Below are 14,456 nucleotides of genomic sequence, written 5' to 3' on the forward strand. Positions count from 1 at the left end.
ATTGAACATGTTTGAAAATAAATTAACATTTTTGTAACCAGAAGAGTGGGCACCCGGGAAAAGTGGGCACTTCAATGTGTAATTGGCCATTTCTATTCCTCAAAGTAAGTAATTAAGTAACTTAAAGGAGTAGTTCACCCACAAAATGACTTATTTTCTATCAATTGCACACGCCATGAAGCCTTGAATTCATGGATTTGTTTTTGTCGCATTCCTATGACAATAATTAGATTCCCGTCTCCTACCGGCTAATGTATCCGGTAGGAGACACAAAGTAAAGTATTTGTGTCTCCTACCGGAAATACACCCGGTCATCAAATTATTGGCTTAGTAATGAGACAAACTAAAACAAAATCATGAATTCAAGGCTTCATGGGGGTGTGCAATTTATAGAAAATAAGTAATTTTTTTGGGTGAACTACTCCTTTAAGTACATGATTTGAAGATGCTTGACTGGCCTACAGCCACTGTGGGCATAAAACAATACGTTTTAGGTCTGATAATGATGTACCCACCCGTACATGTTCACATCATGTATACTTTAACATTACTTAAAAAGGGATAGTTCACCCAAAAACGTACTTTTTTTCTATCGATTAGTCACCCCATGGAGCCTTGAATTATGGACCGGTCCGGTAGGCAGCGGTTCCGGTAGGAGACACAAAGGAGACTCTTTGTGTCTCCTACCGGAACCGCTGCCGGTCATCAAATTATTGGTTTAGGAATCAGACAAAAACAAAAACATATCCATGAATTCAAGTGTCCATGAGGTGACTAATCCATAGGAAAAAGTGTTTTAAACTATCCCTTTAAGACAGGGGTCATCAACGTTTTCAGGCCAAGGACCCCCTAGCTGAGAGAGAGATGAAGCAGGGACCCCCTCTATACTGTATAAAATTGTGTTTGAGAGAAACTTTTGCTGCTCTTTTTCCCCTCTACACACCTATAACTCTTTGTTAAAAAATAGCCGATCTAAAAGCTCACTACGCCTCGCAGCGCGAGGCGTTGTGAGCTTGTAGATCTGCTATTTTTGTCTTAAGTTCTCCTCAGCAAAGGGATGCTAGGGTTCAAGTGGTTAATGTAAAAAAAAGATTTGGCGGACCCCCTGTAGTAACTCTGGGTCCCGGAACCCCTGTTGAAGACCCCTGCTTTAAGAACATTTTGCAAATTCTTCATTTGTTTTACATTTTGGGAGAAACATTGCCAATTTAACAAAGAGGTGCCATCTATTCCTGTATCAAACACCATGTTCAAGTAAAGTCTACAATGCTTATCATTTCATTTCAAGTTTCAGAAACAACTAAAGACAGTGGCTCTCAAACGTTTTCATATCAAGGACCCCCAAATGAATATTCATTTGGCCAAGGATTGGGCCTCTTCCTTACTTCCTTCACATTACCACGTTACCAATGACACTAAGGAAGGCTCTGTTCTATTTAGTGTAGCACAGTGGTTCTCAAAGGACACCCATAACTCTGAGAGTGTACAAATGGAACCAAATGGACCTGTAATTTCATTTGTTTCCATCTGTACACTCATGAGTTACACACCCGTAAGGGTCCGTTGGGAACAGAGCCTTCATTAGCATCATCGTAACACCTGTGAAGGGAAGTGAGGAAGAGGCCCGATTTATTTCCAATATGGCCGCTGATTCCAAAACTCCAGTTTGTGCCTCCTACCTCCAGCATGGTTGTGTGTTACAGTGAAATTGGTGACCTTCAGAAAACATGCGACCATCTCGTGGACTTCACAAAAACTAACATCACCATGTCCAAATGTAAATAACAATTTGTTTATGAACAGAGCAACTCTGTTCATAAACTAACAGCAGTGATTTACTTTGGATGTTTGACATGTGATGGACACGATGGACACATCTTTTGTCAGGTCACCAATTTCTCCATAACACTGGAGGAGGCAGAATGTTGAGGGTTGGGATTCGGCTTGAAAATAAAACCACAGACGTCTTGGTTCAGCTCTCAGCCGCTAGACCAGTGGCTCTCATACCAGTCATCAGTTACCATGAGTATAAACCCTAGGGTTTACACTAGACCAGTGGCTCTCAAAGTGATGTCTGATATCAGCCATCAGTTACCATGAGTATAAACCCTAGCCTAGGGTTTATACTAGACCTGTCACAATTATTACATGATAGCCTAATTGCAATTATTTGAATTTGCAATTATGTTTTGCATAATCGTCATAATCATTACCATGTTAAAAATGTTCATATATTTTCAAACATTTTGTGGAAATAGCAGATCTACCAGCTCAAAACGTGTTGCGATGCGACACGTTTTGAGCTTGTAGATTGGCTATTTCCACTCTGCTAATCCCACTAATGTATTTTTTGTAATTAAAGGACGACTTCACCACTTTTCAACCTATCTTCATATAATAGGTCCTCACTAATGCTCATGATAAAATGATACCATTTTTTTCTACTTGGTCTCTGTCTCATAGGAGGGCTGTGGACAGTCCAGAAACTGGTCTACCAGTGACATCATCGTTAGGCAGGATTTTTTTTCCCAAAAAGATTTTAAAAACAAAATTCAGATTTGTATTAAGGCGAGAACAATGGGATCTATTATTGCATTGCAACTTTCCAGGAATACAAAGCCTGCAGTTTCTATTAGCTTAGATTCCCCATCGATGATGTCACTGGTAGACGGGTTTCTGAACTGTCTACAGCCCTCCTCTGAGACACAGACTGATTAGGAAAACATTGTATCATTTTATCATGAGCATTAGTGAGGACCTATTATATGAAGATATGTTGAAAAGTGGTGAAGTCGTCCTTTAAATGTATATTATTTGTCATATCTACCTTGTGCAACTTTTGTTTACGAAGCCATAAAAGCCAAAAATAAATTACATTTGTATTCATAATGTTCCCATGCTGAACCTCAAACACAATTAAATCTTTGATCACAATCAATCATGTGACAATGCATCGTCAACTTCCATTTTGTAATGGTGACACAGCCCTAGTTTATAATGGCCAGCAGTGGTGGAAGAAAATACTGATTTGTTTTTACTTAAGTAAAAGTATCACTACTGCAATGTAGAAATACTCTGTTACAAGTTAAAGTCCAGAATTCAAAATTCACTTGAGTAAAAGTACAAAGGTACTGGTATCAAAATGTACTTTAAGTACCAAAAATAAAAAGTACTCATTATGTAGAATATCCCGTTTCTCAAGTTTTCAAAATATATCAAAATCTTTTGAAAATAGCCGATCTACAAGCTCACAATGTGTCGCATAGCATTGTGAGCTTGTAGATCGGCTAATTTCAAATGGCCAAAATGTATATAGGGCTGAAGTGGTTAATACATGTTTTGTAATTAGTCAAAATCTAAAAAGTAACTAAAATAAAGTTTTCAAATAAATGTAGTGAAGTAAAAAGTACAATATTTGGATCCGAAATGTAGTGGAGTAAAAGTATTGAAATTTGGAAATACTCAAGTAAAGACAAATCCCTTGAAATTGTACTTTATACAGTACTCAAGTAAATGCACCTAGTTACTTTCCACCACTGCTGGCCAGGTGGGATCCAGGTACGTACCGTGTGGGGTCTCCCGCCGCTCGGTTGAAGATAGCTGGTATTAATAGAGCCGCGTAGGTTGTATGGCACCACGCCCCGAGCACCGTACGCCTTGTATCTCCAACGGAGAGCGTTCGTTGGCACCGTTATACGTTTCAGCTCTCAGGGCACGCTGCTGCGTCGAAGATCCATCTTCCTGCCCCTTGTCCTGAGTTACAGACACTCTATTACCAGCTATCTCCTGATGACTCCATCCATCCTTTGAACCTTCCCTGAAGAACTCATACAGTGAGTCAAACGCTGAGTCATAGCTAGAAGCCATGACTCAGCGTTTTTAACTCACTGTATGAAGTAGATTTAGTCCACTCTGCAGAAGGTCACCACATGATTAACCTGCAAGACACAGATATACACCAATATTACATATAATATATTGTAGAATAGAATATTAAGATTGTAAAACAAAAAATACATATATATATTCCTTAAAGATAGGGTAAGTTATATTTTTTGGTATTTTTTAAAAAGGTTAAAGTATTATATTCTGATATAATCATTGCTACAGAGTGTTTGTTCGGTCACAGGGGTCTCTCCAGCTCTTTAATAAACACAATATAGTACATGTTCAGGTAGGTGACACAATGTAAGCCAATCAGGAGAGGGCACTGAAAATGCATGTTCTGTTTAATAAAGAGCTGGAGAGACATGGGAGACTCCTTTTACTGAACAAACACTCTATAGCAATGAGTACTATCACAATATAGAGCTATTTAACACTTATTTTAGGCTAGTGTTAAGCATACGTTCGAAACTGTCGGGCAAAAATCTCTCATCCTACTTGATCTATACTACAGCGTCGCATAAAGCATCAAAGTAGCAGATCTACAAGTTTGAAACGTGACGCTTCGCGAACTTGTAGATCTGCTACAATTTTTTAATCCTGAAAAAGGTTTTGGACATAATTAGGTTTCCTCCCAAGTTTCTAATCTCCTGTTACAATGTAGCGCCGTTATCTCTCCTATCTTAGGCTTTAACATTTGTTTTGTTCTAGATATTTTATGAAAAGTATGAAATGTGAAGGTGCTGTACAAATAAGGTTTTATTATTATGATCTCGCCCTGGTCCAGAGAGTCGGTGAGTTCTCCCTAACGCTCTGCCAGGCGCTCTGCTCTGCTTATAGACAAGGAATTCCACTGTCCTGCGAGGGCTCCAACAGTAGTGAAATTAAACAAAACCATTTCACTACACACCCAAACAAAGGCTGTTTTGTGTTGTTGAAAGTCTGTTCTCGGAGGTGGGAAGCCTCTCAGCACCCCACCTTCTCTGTAAAATACACTTTTTGGCCAGAAAATAATATTTCACCGGAAGAAAAAATTTTTTTTGGTTGCTCCACTGCGCCCTCTACAGATCTGGTCAATGGAATTTTTCTATTGACCAGATTTTTGCATTCCGGTGAAATATTTTCTTTTCTGATCAAAAAGTGTATTTTACAGAGAAGGTGGGGTGCTGAGAGGCTTCCCACCTCCGAGACTAGACTTTCAACACGTTTTTGGAGTGTTCCTAATTGCTCACAGGTTCTCATTGGAAACAAGACCGCAAGGACTTTCATTAACAACCTGTTAAAAGGAATTATCCTTATCCTTGAACACTCCAAAAAATAGTGTTTGTAGTTAGTTCCATGTTAAAGTCTCAAACATCTTGATAAATGTATATTACTCTTAATATAAAGTGTTTATCCCAAAGCTACAGGTGTTATCCCACCACATGGACCCTTTGTGTTCAGCAATATTCCGTATTATTCAATTAATAAATGCTTTAATCTGGTCTGTCAGAACATCACTGTATATCATTCAATGGGTGTAAGTGGCGCTGATGCAGCAGGTGAACGCCGGTATTACATCCCATGTAATCCAGGAAATACAATGATGTTCATCCACAGACGGGATTAAAACACTTCTTTATTAAACTATACTGAATATCAAGAGAACACCAAGACCCCGTATGTACGGATAACATCTGTGGCTTTAAGATAATAACTTTATATTTACAATGAATACAGACATGTAGACGCACGAGCCTTAAAACACAGAAAACCACACTATTTAGGAAAGTGGCGCAGCAGGTGACCGCAGGTATTACACTACAAGTGAATGTGGAAATAGAAGGGCGTTCAGACACACGCGTGATTAAAACACGTCTTTATTCAACGTTATGTAATATTACGGAACAAACCTGACCCGTATGGACGGGTAACATCCGTGTCTTTGGGTTTAAACGCGTTATGTGTTGGATTGGGCTCATTTATGGGGATTTACGAGCCGTTTAAAACTACCAACAAACATCAGACTCTATCACCATAAATAAAATCCCTGACCAGTCTAGATCCAAGGCCTAAATAGATTATAAACCCACATGAATGTAATGTTTGTATGGTGGGGTTAGATCTACAAACCCCCACACAGTGAGTGTGGTTTAAGCCAGGTTTAAACTTTAGGTGACATTTAGTTGTGATCATTTGGAACAAATGTTTATTGCAATAGCCTTGAATCAAGGGTATTATAGTTGTATTTTCTCAATTTTGATTATTTGCATATCAATGAGGTAAAAATCTGACTGATCAAAATGACTAGTTTGATGCATTTTCTCCCTCGGTTATAAAAAACAATATTTCATATTTATGCCCATTTTGGTGTCATAATAATTCACAGTCCTAGCACACCTCGAATGCTTAAATAATAATGGTGTTAAATGTTGGTGGATAAAAACGTGTCATGTTGATATAAATCAAACATCAGCTTTACCTTCTTCTACAGAGCAGCACCACGTTACAAACAAAACTGTAAGAACCAGCCGTGGTGCACCTGCGTCCAATTTAAACCATGATTTAAACCCGTATTCACATCCGGTCTAGAGCCCCGCCTACTGGATCTGGTATGTTGAACGCGTACGTGGACGCATCATTTCCGTTTTCGTTTTCCAACCGGATCTTCTTCCTGCAGAGTGAATTGATCCCCAGACTGCTTTCAAGTAATCAACGCTAAATCATCTACTGCTGTGTGGAGGATGCAGTGGTGTAAAGTAACTAAGTACATTTACTCAAGTACTGTACTTGAGTACAATTTTGAGGTGTTTGCGCTTTACTTGAGTATTTCCAATTTCAAATACTTTTACTATTACTCCACTACATCTCAGAGTCAAATATTGTACTTTTACTCCACTACAATTATTTGAAAACATTAGTTATAGTTACTTTGTACATTTTTATTATTATTACAAAACATACATTAACCACTGCAGCCCTATGAAAATAGCCGATCTACAAGCTCACAACAAGTAGCAAAGCGATGCGTTGTGAGCTTGTAGATCTGCTATTTTCAAAGCATTCATACATTTTTGAAACTTGTGAAATGGGACATTCTGCAAAATGTAAATACTTAATTACTTTAAGTACTTAAGTATATTTTAATACTAATACTTTTGTACTGTACTACTGGTAAATGTTGAATTCCGCACTTACAGAGTATTTCTACATTGCAGTATTGATACTTAATAAGTAAAAATGTGAGTACTTTTTCAACCACTGCTGGTATGGAGTCAGGGACGGATTATGGCTTGGGCAAAGTGTGCACGTGCAAAGGACCCTGAGCCAATGGGGGCCCTTGGATTTAATAGGCTTTTTAAAAAAAATATATAATATATATATATATATATATATATATATATATATATATATATACCCTAACCCTAACCCTAAAACCGTTGCGCTTTTGTGCACATGGCCCATTTTCACTTTAATCCGTCTATGGTAGTGACACTACCGAAACGAAAAGAAAAAAATATCCCCCAAAAACCTGTTAGGAGTACGTTTCAGGCAATTTAAAGTTGATTGGTAGTGACTTTTTTTTTGGTCCCTAACATTCATCAAGGTCTGGACTTAGTAAAAAAAAAATCCGTTTCGGTAGTGACACTACCGAAACGAAAAGAAAAAAAATCCCCCAAAAACCTGTTAGGAGTACGTTTCAGGCAATTTAAAGTTGATTGGTAGTGACTTTTTTTTTGGTCCCTAACATTCATCGAGCTCTGGACTTAGTACATTTTTTTCCGTTTCGGTAGTGACACTACCGAAACGGGAAAAAAAAATTCCCCCAAAAACCTGTTAGGAGTACGTTTCAGGCAATTTAAAGTTGATTGGTAGTGTAGTATATTTCCATATAACATACATAGATGTAAGATGACTTCACTTCACAAGTAAGCTGCAGACAGAAGAGTGTATTGTGGGTGGTTGCGGGCCTGGCCGGATGGGGGTACAATTAGCATTGACTATTGTCTTATCTTGGAGACAGTGCGTCTATCCATTTGTCATCAAGGCTGACACCTCTCCTTTCCTGGCTCTTTACAGTTGCAAATGTGGAGAGCCAGGGGAGGTGGGGGTTCACCTTACAGGGCTGACACACCCAACATGTACCTCTCAATGTGACCACTGCTATAAGTATTGACCCAAATGTAAGCTAGTGTGTGTAAGCCAGTCAGAGGCCGGAGGGCCGCTGAGGGGAGCTGAGGCTCCCTAGGAAAGCTGTTTGTACTCTGTTTGTTCCATGAAATAAATCCGAAGCAACGAACCTCACTATGGAGTGATGTCTCATCCATTCTTCACCATTCATTCACATCTCTGGAACATCAAACTAACAATATGGCGTTGTTGGCAATTAGTATAGTGCATTAAAACCTGTAAGTCTGTGGTTTTAAAACAACATCTTTCCAACTTTTACCTGGGGCTTTTACCTTTATCTGATATTTTAGTAAAAACCACGCAAGTGAACAGAATAATTATGAACCACTGTGGTGCAGCAGTAAAGATACAGGGCTTGTAACAAGAAGGTTCCCAGATCAAATCCAGCAAGGACATTTTTCCAACTTTGACCTGCCTCTTGCACCTTTATCTAATCTTTCAGTGAATAACGTGCAAGAGACCAGAGAAAGTATGAATCTTGGTGGAGCAGTGGTTAAAATACAGGCCTTACATACAGAAGGTCCTGAGTTCAAAACCAGCTAGGACATCTTTCCAACTTTTACCTTTATGTAATCTTTCAGTGAAGACCACGGATGTTACCAGGATAAGTATGAACCACTGTGGTGCAGCGGTTTAGATACAGGACTAGTAACCAGAAGGTTCCCGGATTGAATCCAGCAAGGACATTTTTACAACTTTTACCTGCCTCTTGATCAAAATACATATTTACACCTAGTAACCGCATTCATACTTTAAAATGTTCATCTTACTGTGGACATGTTTGCCTGAAAATGAATCTTTGAAATGTTTCATGGTTTTAGAAATATACTCCTTTAAAAGTTCAGAAAATTATAATGGCGGTCGATGGAAAATTTTGACACCTAAAAAAAACACAAAAAATACTTTCACCTAGACTCCATTCACACTTTTTTATAATTCAGCTTACTGTGGACACACATGCGTGAACTTTTTACTTTGAAATGTTTTGTAGTTTTTGAGATATTTAACTTTTAAAACGTACATCTGAAAACTTTGGCAACTCGCTGTTCCTTCATACTTTTAACCTATAAACTTGATTTACAATTTAAAAAATCCACCTTACTGTGGATATGCATGGTTGAGATTTTTACTTTGAAATAATGTGTAGTTTTTGAAATATTTAACTTTAAGCGCCCAATGCAATGTCAATGGCAAATCTCTGGCAATGGACATTTAAGAGAATAGTTCACTCCAATAATACTTATTTTCTATCAATTACACACTCCATGAAGCCTTGAATTCATGGATATTGTTTTTGTTTTTGACACATTCCAGAGCACAGACTCAGACATATTGGTTGGATGCATGGCGCATATAATAGGCTATCGCATTGTAGATTAGTAGACGATAATTCCAATATTCACTATACACTCATGTTTAAGCCTAACTGAATTATATATTTATGGGCTTGTATATAAATTGTATATATTTTTGGACGACTTGTGCATTTAATTTGTCCGCAATACTTTGCCAGGCTTTCTCCCTGGATCCATTTATTGCGACCATGATTCCGGGGGGACATAAAATTTCTCTTTGGGGTCTTGAGTCGAACCAATTACTCCCGCGGAGACATCAAATTTCTCTTTTGGGCCTTGAGTCCCAAGACTCAAGGGCCAAAAGAGAAATTTGATGTCTCCGCGGGAGTAATTGGTTCGACTCGACTCTTTTGGGTCTTGAGTCTTTGGACTCAAGACTCAAATCCTGGAAATGGCAAATCAGCATGTGTCTGTCTCCCTGGGGTCTAGTGCTGTAATAGGGATAGACTCCTGTGTTCTTGGCTGTTGCTGACAATAAGCCCACTTGTAAAGTGCATGAGCCAAATGCCTTTAATTCATTTGGTGGAATGACCCATCACATTCATGTAATGTCAATGTACAAAGGTCAGTGTGCTTGGTTATCTCTGTTGGAAGAGCTCTTGACTTCAGACCACAAGGTCATGGGATCGAATCCCAGCATAGGATCCTTGTCATCTGAGCAATCTGGCTCCTACAGGTCTACTATCTTTTCGGCCGTGTTTCCTTTCTTTGAAATGTAATGGAGTGAAAGTCATAAGTTAATACAAACATTCCATAAGTGATGGAAATGCATTAAGGGCTGGATTCAAGTGTGAATTGTGGTATCTCAGATATGATTGCAATAACATAAAATTGTTTTGCTTTTAAAACTTATTTCCACGACACGTCTCCAAAACCTTTCCAGGCCTGTTTTCAAATTCCATGACATTTCCTGGTTTTCCATAACCACATAAACCCTTTATAAACTGGGAAATGAGTTTACCACCCTAAAACTATATATAGTTCCTGTTTTTACACATTTACCAGAACATGTGTACAGTACCTCTTACCTGCTACAGTAAGTAGTGCATAACTCATACTGACAATATTGCAGTTGCTTCACTGTAATAGGAGAAACACCCTTAATATCCGAGCATCAATTAGTAAAAAATAATGACCACGTAGTTCTGTTTTTATTCTGAGTACAAACATGAACTGAAAAAAAAAATATATTGTACAGGTTGCAGTTGCGATATTACAGAGCTGAATCAAAGCATCAAGTTTTTACATGTAAATAATGGACAGTGGTAGGCCAGACAAGGTATGCATCTTCAAGGTAAGAGTGAACACATCCACAACAACAGGGATTGACCTGATCTTCACCTCGGTGCACTAGAGTAAGGACCACAAAAGAGGTTGAAAATTGCACACAACGATGTGGGAATCTTCATGCTGACGCCCTACTCTTCTCCAGGTTCATTTCAGGATGGTATCTTCACTTGCTGGAAAGATAACCAAAAACAACAAAGAGCAGATTATTTGTACAGATTTAACGAAGCTATTTCTTAGCTCTGGCATAAATTGTGAGCCTATAGAGCGTGCCAAAATTCCTGAAAGGGGCGTCAAGTGTCTTTTGGTAGCGGCGGACATCTTTGAGGGGTAAAAACCAGGTTGACTTAACATTGCCCAATGCCACGCCCAATGCCAACGCCCCCCCGTGGTGACGCCGCGTTGGCACGCTCTATAGAGTATAGAAAGTACTTGAGTGGGGTCCATCTCACTGACGGATCTGAAATGTTACACATCATTTTAACTTGACTGACCTGAGGTCGATTCTACAAATATCCTCTAAATCCCAAGTTTTCAGAAAAACTATATATCAGTGGTTCTCAAACTTTTTCAGGTCAAGGACTCCCAAATTTGTATTTGGCTGCAGACCCCCCCCCCCCTGTTCTAGGGACCCCCAGAAGCAAAGATTTTAGTTAAAAACGGTGATAATAGTTATTGTCCATGACGGAGGCGCGCCGACTCAGCAGACCTTGAGGCCAAGGAGGCGCGCCCGAGCGCCTCCAGGCCGATGGTCTGCTAGTCGACTCCGCGCCGTCCGAGTTGCAAACCGATAGGGGGAGAATAGATCTTTTCATGGGTTACTATCCACGACACTCTCTGATTAGTGTGCATGCATGCGTGCGTGTGTGGGGGGGGCTCTAGTGTGGCTTGCATTGCCCTCTAGTGTTGGTTCTACAGAATTGCCTAGTAACAGGTGTGTTGATTAAATAGACAGATTAACGTCACCAGTCGCAATCAAAGTGAATCGATAACAAAAGGGGAAGCGAGGGGGGGTGAAAACGAGCGCTCCTTTTTCAATTTCACTGGTTTTCCAATTTCCCTGTAACACACACACATATTTTATATACTGTATATATATTCATTAAAATGTAAGATTCTTCAAAAATAGCAGATCTACAAGCTCATAGCATGACACGAATAGATCTGCTATTTTTGAATAGCCAACCAATGTGCTATATATCTAAAAATCTAAAATGACAGATGCTTTCCCGATTTTCATGGGATAACCAAATCCTAGCTAGATGTACTGAGGCTCGGTTTACAGTATGAGTTGCTTCTGTTGTTCAGCTTCATGGAGAAGAATGGAAAGCTGTGCTGCATCTAGTATTACTATGATAATGTGGGAAGCAGAATAAGACTTATTTCTTGACTTAGTAAGACTTTGAAGATTGATGCTAACCCTCTGCAAGCTCTTTGGCAATGCGCTCTTTCTCCTCTCGGATCTTCTTCTCTTCCTCCTCGACCTTCCTCTCCTCAGCAGCAATAGGCTTCAGTTCATCTGAGGGTATAAAATGAAACATTTAAATTTCCATGTCCAGGTTTTCCCAAGTGACCTATTATTCAGTGCTAATCTGGTTACCTATATATATATATATATAGTTTATAGACTATATAACATGCAGTCATTATAATCACTGTTGATAGACATGCATTGTGTTGACTAATCTCTCAAGACAGATTCTGCACTGTCAGCACCACTGCCTTATAAACATGTAGTGTTGTTGTTAGTAGGAATAAACACAGAAGCACCTGGGAGGACGTGGACTAAGAAAGGGGAGGAGCCAAACTGAGATGCTGTTTCTACACAAAAAAGGAGGTTGTGCCCCAAGAATTTATTAACAGTGCCAATGAAATAAAATAAAAAATTGCGAACTGCGCCAACATTTTTTTTTTTTCCAAAGTAAAAAAAAAGTGCTTAGGAAGCGAGATACAGCCTTTTTCAGTTATAAGTTAAACAAGGAGTGGATGGAGCTGCAAATCTTCAGATAATGATATCTTGGGTTCTGAACACTTTTTTTCAAAAACTCGGGATTTTTCGTTCTGGCAGGGAGGGTATTCAGTAAAAACTCGGGAAAACTCGGGGTCTGGCACTGAGAGAGTTAAATCCCCCCCCCCCCCTTTTTTTTTACTGAATGGGTTCCCAGATTATGTGTCGACAGACTGTAGGCTACATATATCCATTCAGAGGCCCAGACATACAGTGCCAGAACCTATGCTGCCCTGCCAAGCCAAAGAGCAGTAACTACGTTTTTGGACACACCGACTTATTTGTGTATCCCAAAGGTCAAATTAGCCTTTGTGATGTTGGGGGATAAACAATTACCTCAAGAACAGATGTACAATTAGTATAATATCACTTATATGCCGATATCTCATTTGGCTGACCAGTTGAATCACTTTTAAACCCATTTTTCAGTGATTTTTGTTTTCGTAGTTACTGCACTCTGCCTTGGCAGGGCAGTATGCTTTTCCTGTGTTTCAATCTTGTTATTGCTGTTAACACACCCTTAATAAGCTTACTATTTGTGTGTGTGTGTGTGTGTGTGTGTGTGTGTGTGTGTGTGTGTGTGTGTGTGTGTGTGTGTGTGTCCTCGTGTTGGTAGTAAGTGGTACATTGTGTACAAGTTTGAACTTGAACTCAGGCCTGGAGAATCTCACCATATCGCCTCTTGCCATAGATGATGCCAGCAATAAGAGCTGAATATCTTGCTGTCTGTTGCAGAGAAAACGACATAAATCATTATTACCAATCAAAGCAATTAAGGCATGATTGTGTTAAAAATAACAATAACAACAATGGCTCGTAATCAGGTAAAACTATAGTGATTACTATTAGCTGAAATGAGGTGAGTTGTTTTCTATCAAATACAATCGGCTGTAATGTTTAGGTTATGCATTGAATGGGTTTGCATGCTCTCTCCACACACACACACCCACTGCTAACTTGTTAGCATTAGCTCGGTAGCTAGCTCGCAGCAGCTATAAAGTCTATTTGCCAATTGCCATGCAGTTGTTTGGCAACAGAACACAATGAACCTAATTGGAATGATATGTTTAACAACTAACCTTGATCAGGGGCGATACTGCAACAGGAGGTGCCATTGTGTTGAGGCTTGACTGTCAGTCACTGCTAACAACACAGAGGTGACTTTACTTGTGTGAGGGATTGTGGGAAACCTATGACGTAGCAGAAAAAATAGACCTATAAGCTCAATTGCGCCCCCTACAAATCTTGTCAATAGAAAAGTTCCATTGACTACATCTGTAGGGGGCGCAGTGGAGCAACTAACACATTTTTCCATCTGGTGGAATATTTTCTTTTCTGGCCAAAAAAGCAGTGGTGTAAAGTAACTCAGTACATTTACTCAAGTACTGTACTTAAGTACAATTTTGAGGTACTTTTTATTTACAGGAGTATGTCCAATTTTCAGTACTTTTACTTCTTTCTACTCAACTACATCTCAGAGGCAAATATTGTATTGATTTTATACATTTTTAAAACATGAAATGGAAGATTTCTGCATAATGAGTACTTTTACTTTAAGTACATTTTGATGTCAATACTTTTGTACTTTTACTCAAGTACGTTTTGAATTCCGGAGTTTTACTTGTAAGAGTATTTCTATTGTTCTATTATTGCAGTATTGATACTTTTACTTAAGTAAAAAATGTGAGTACTTTTTACACCACTGCCAAAAAGTGTATTTTAGTGAGGTGGGGGGCTTCGAATGTTCCCAC

This window comes from Gymnoscopelus microlampas, assembly GCF_963454915.1.
Source record: "Gymnoscopelus microlampas genome assembly, chromosome: 4".
Taxonomy (NCBI): Eukaryota; Metazoa; Chordata; class Actinopteri; order Myctophiformes; family Myctophidae; genus Gymnoscopelus; species Gymnoscopelus microlampas.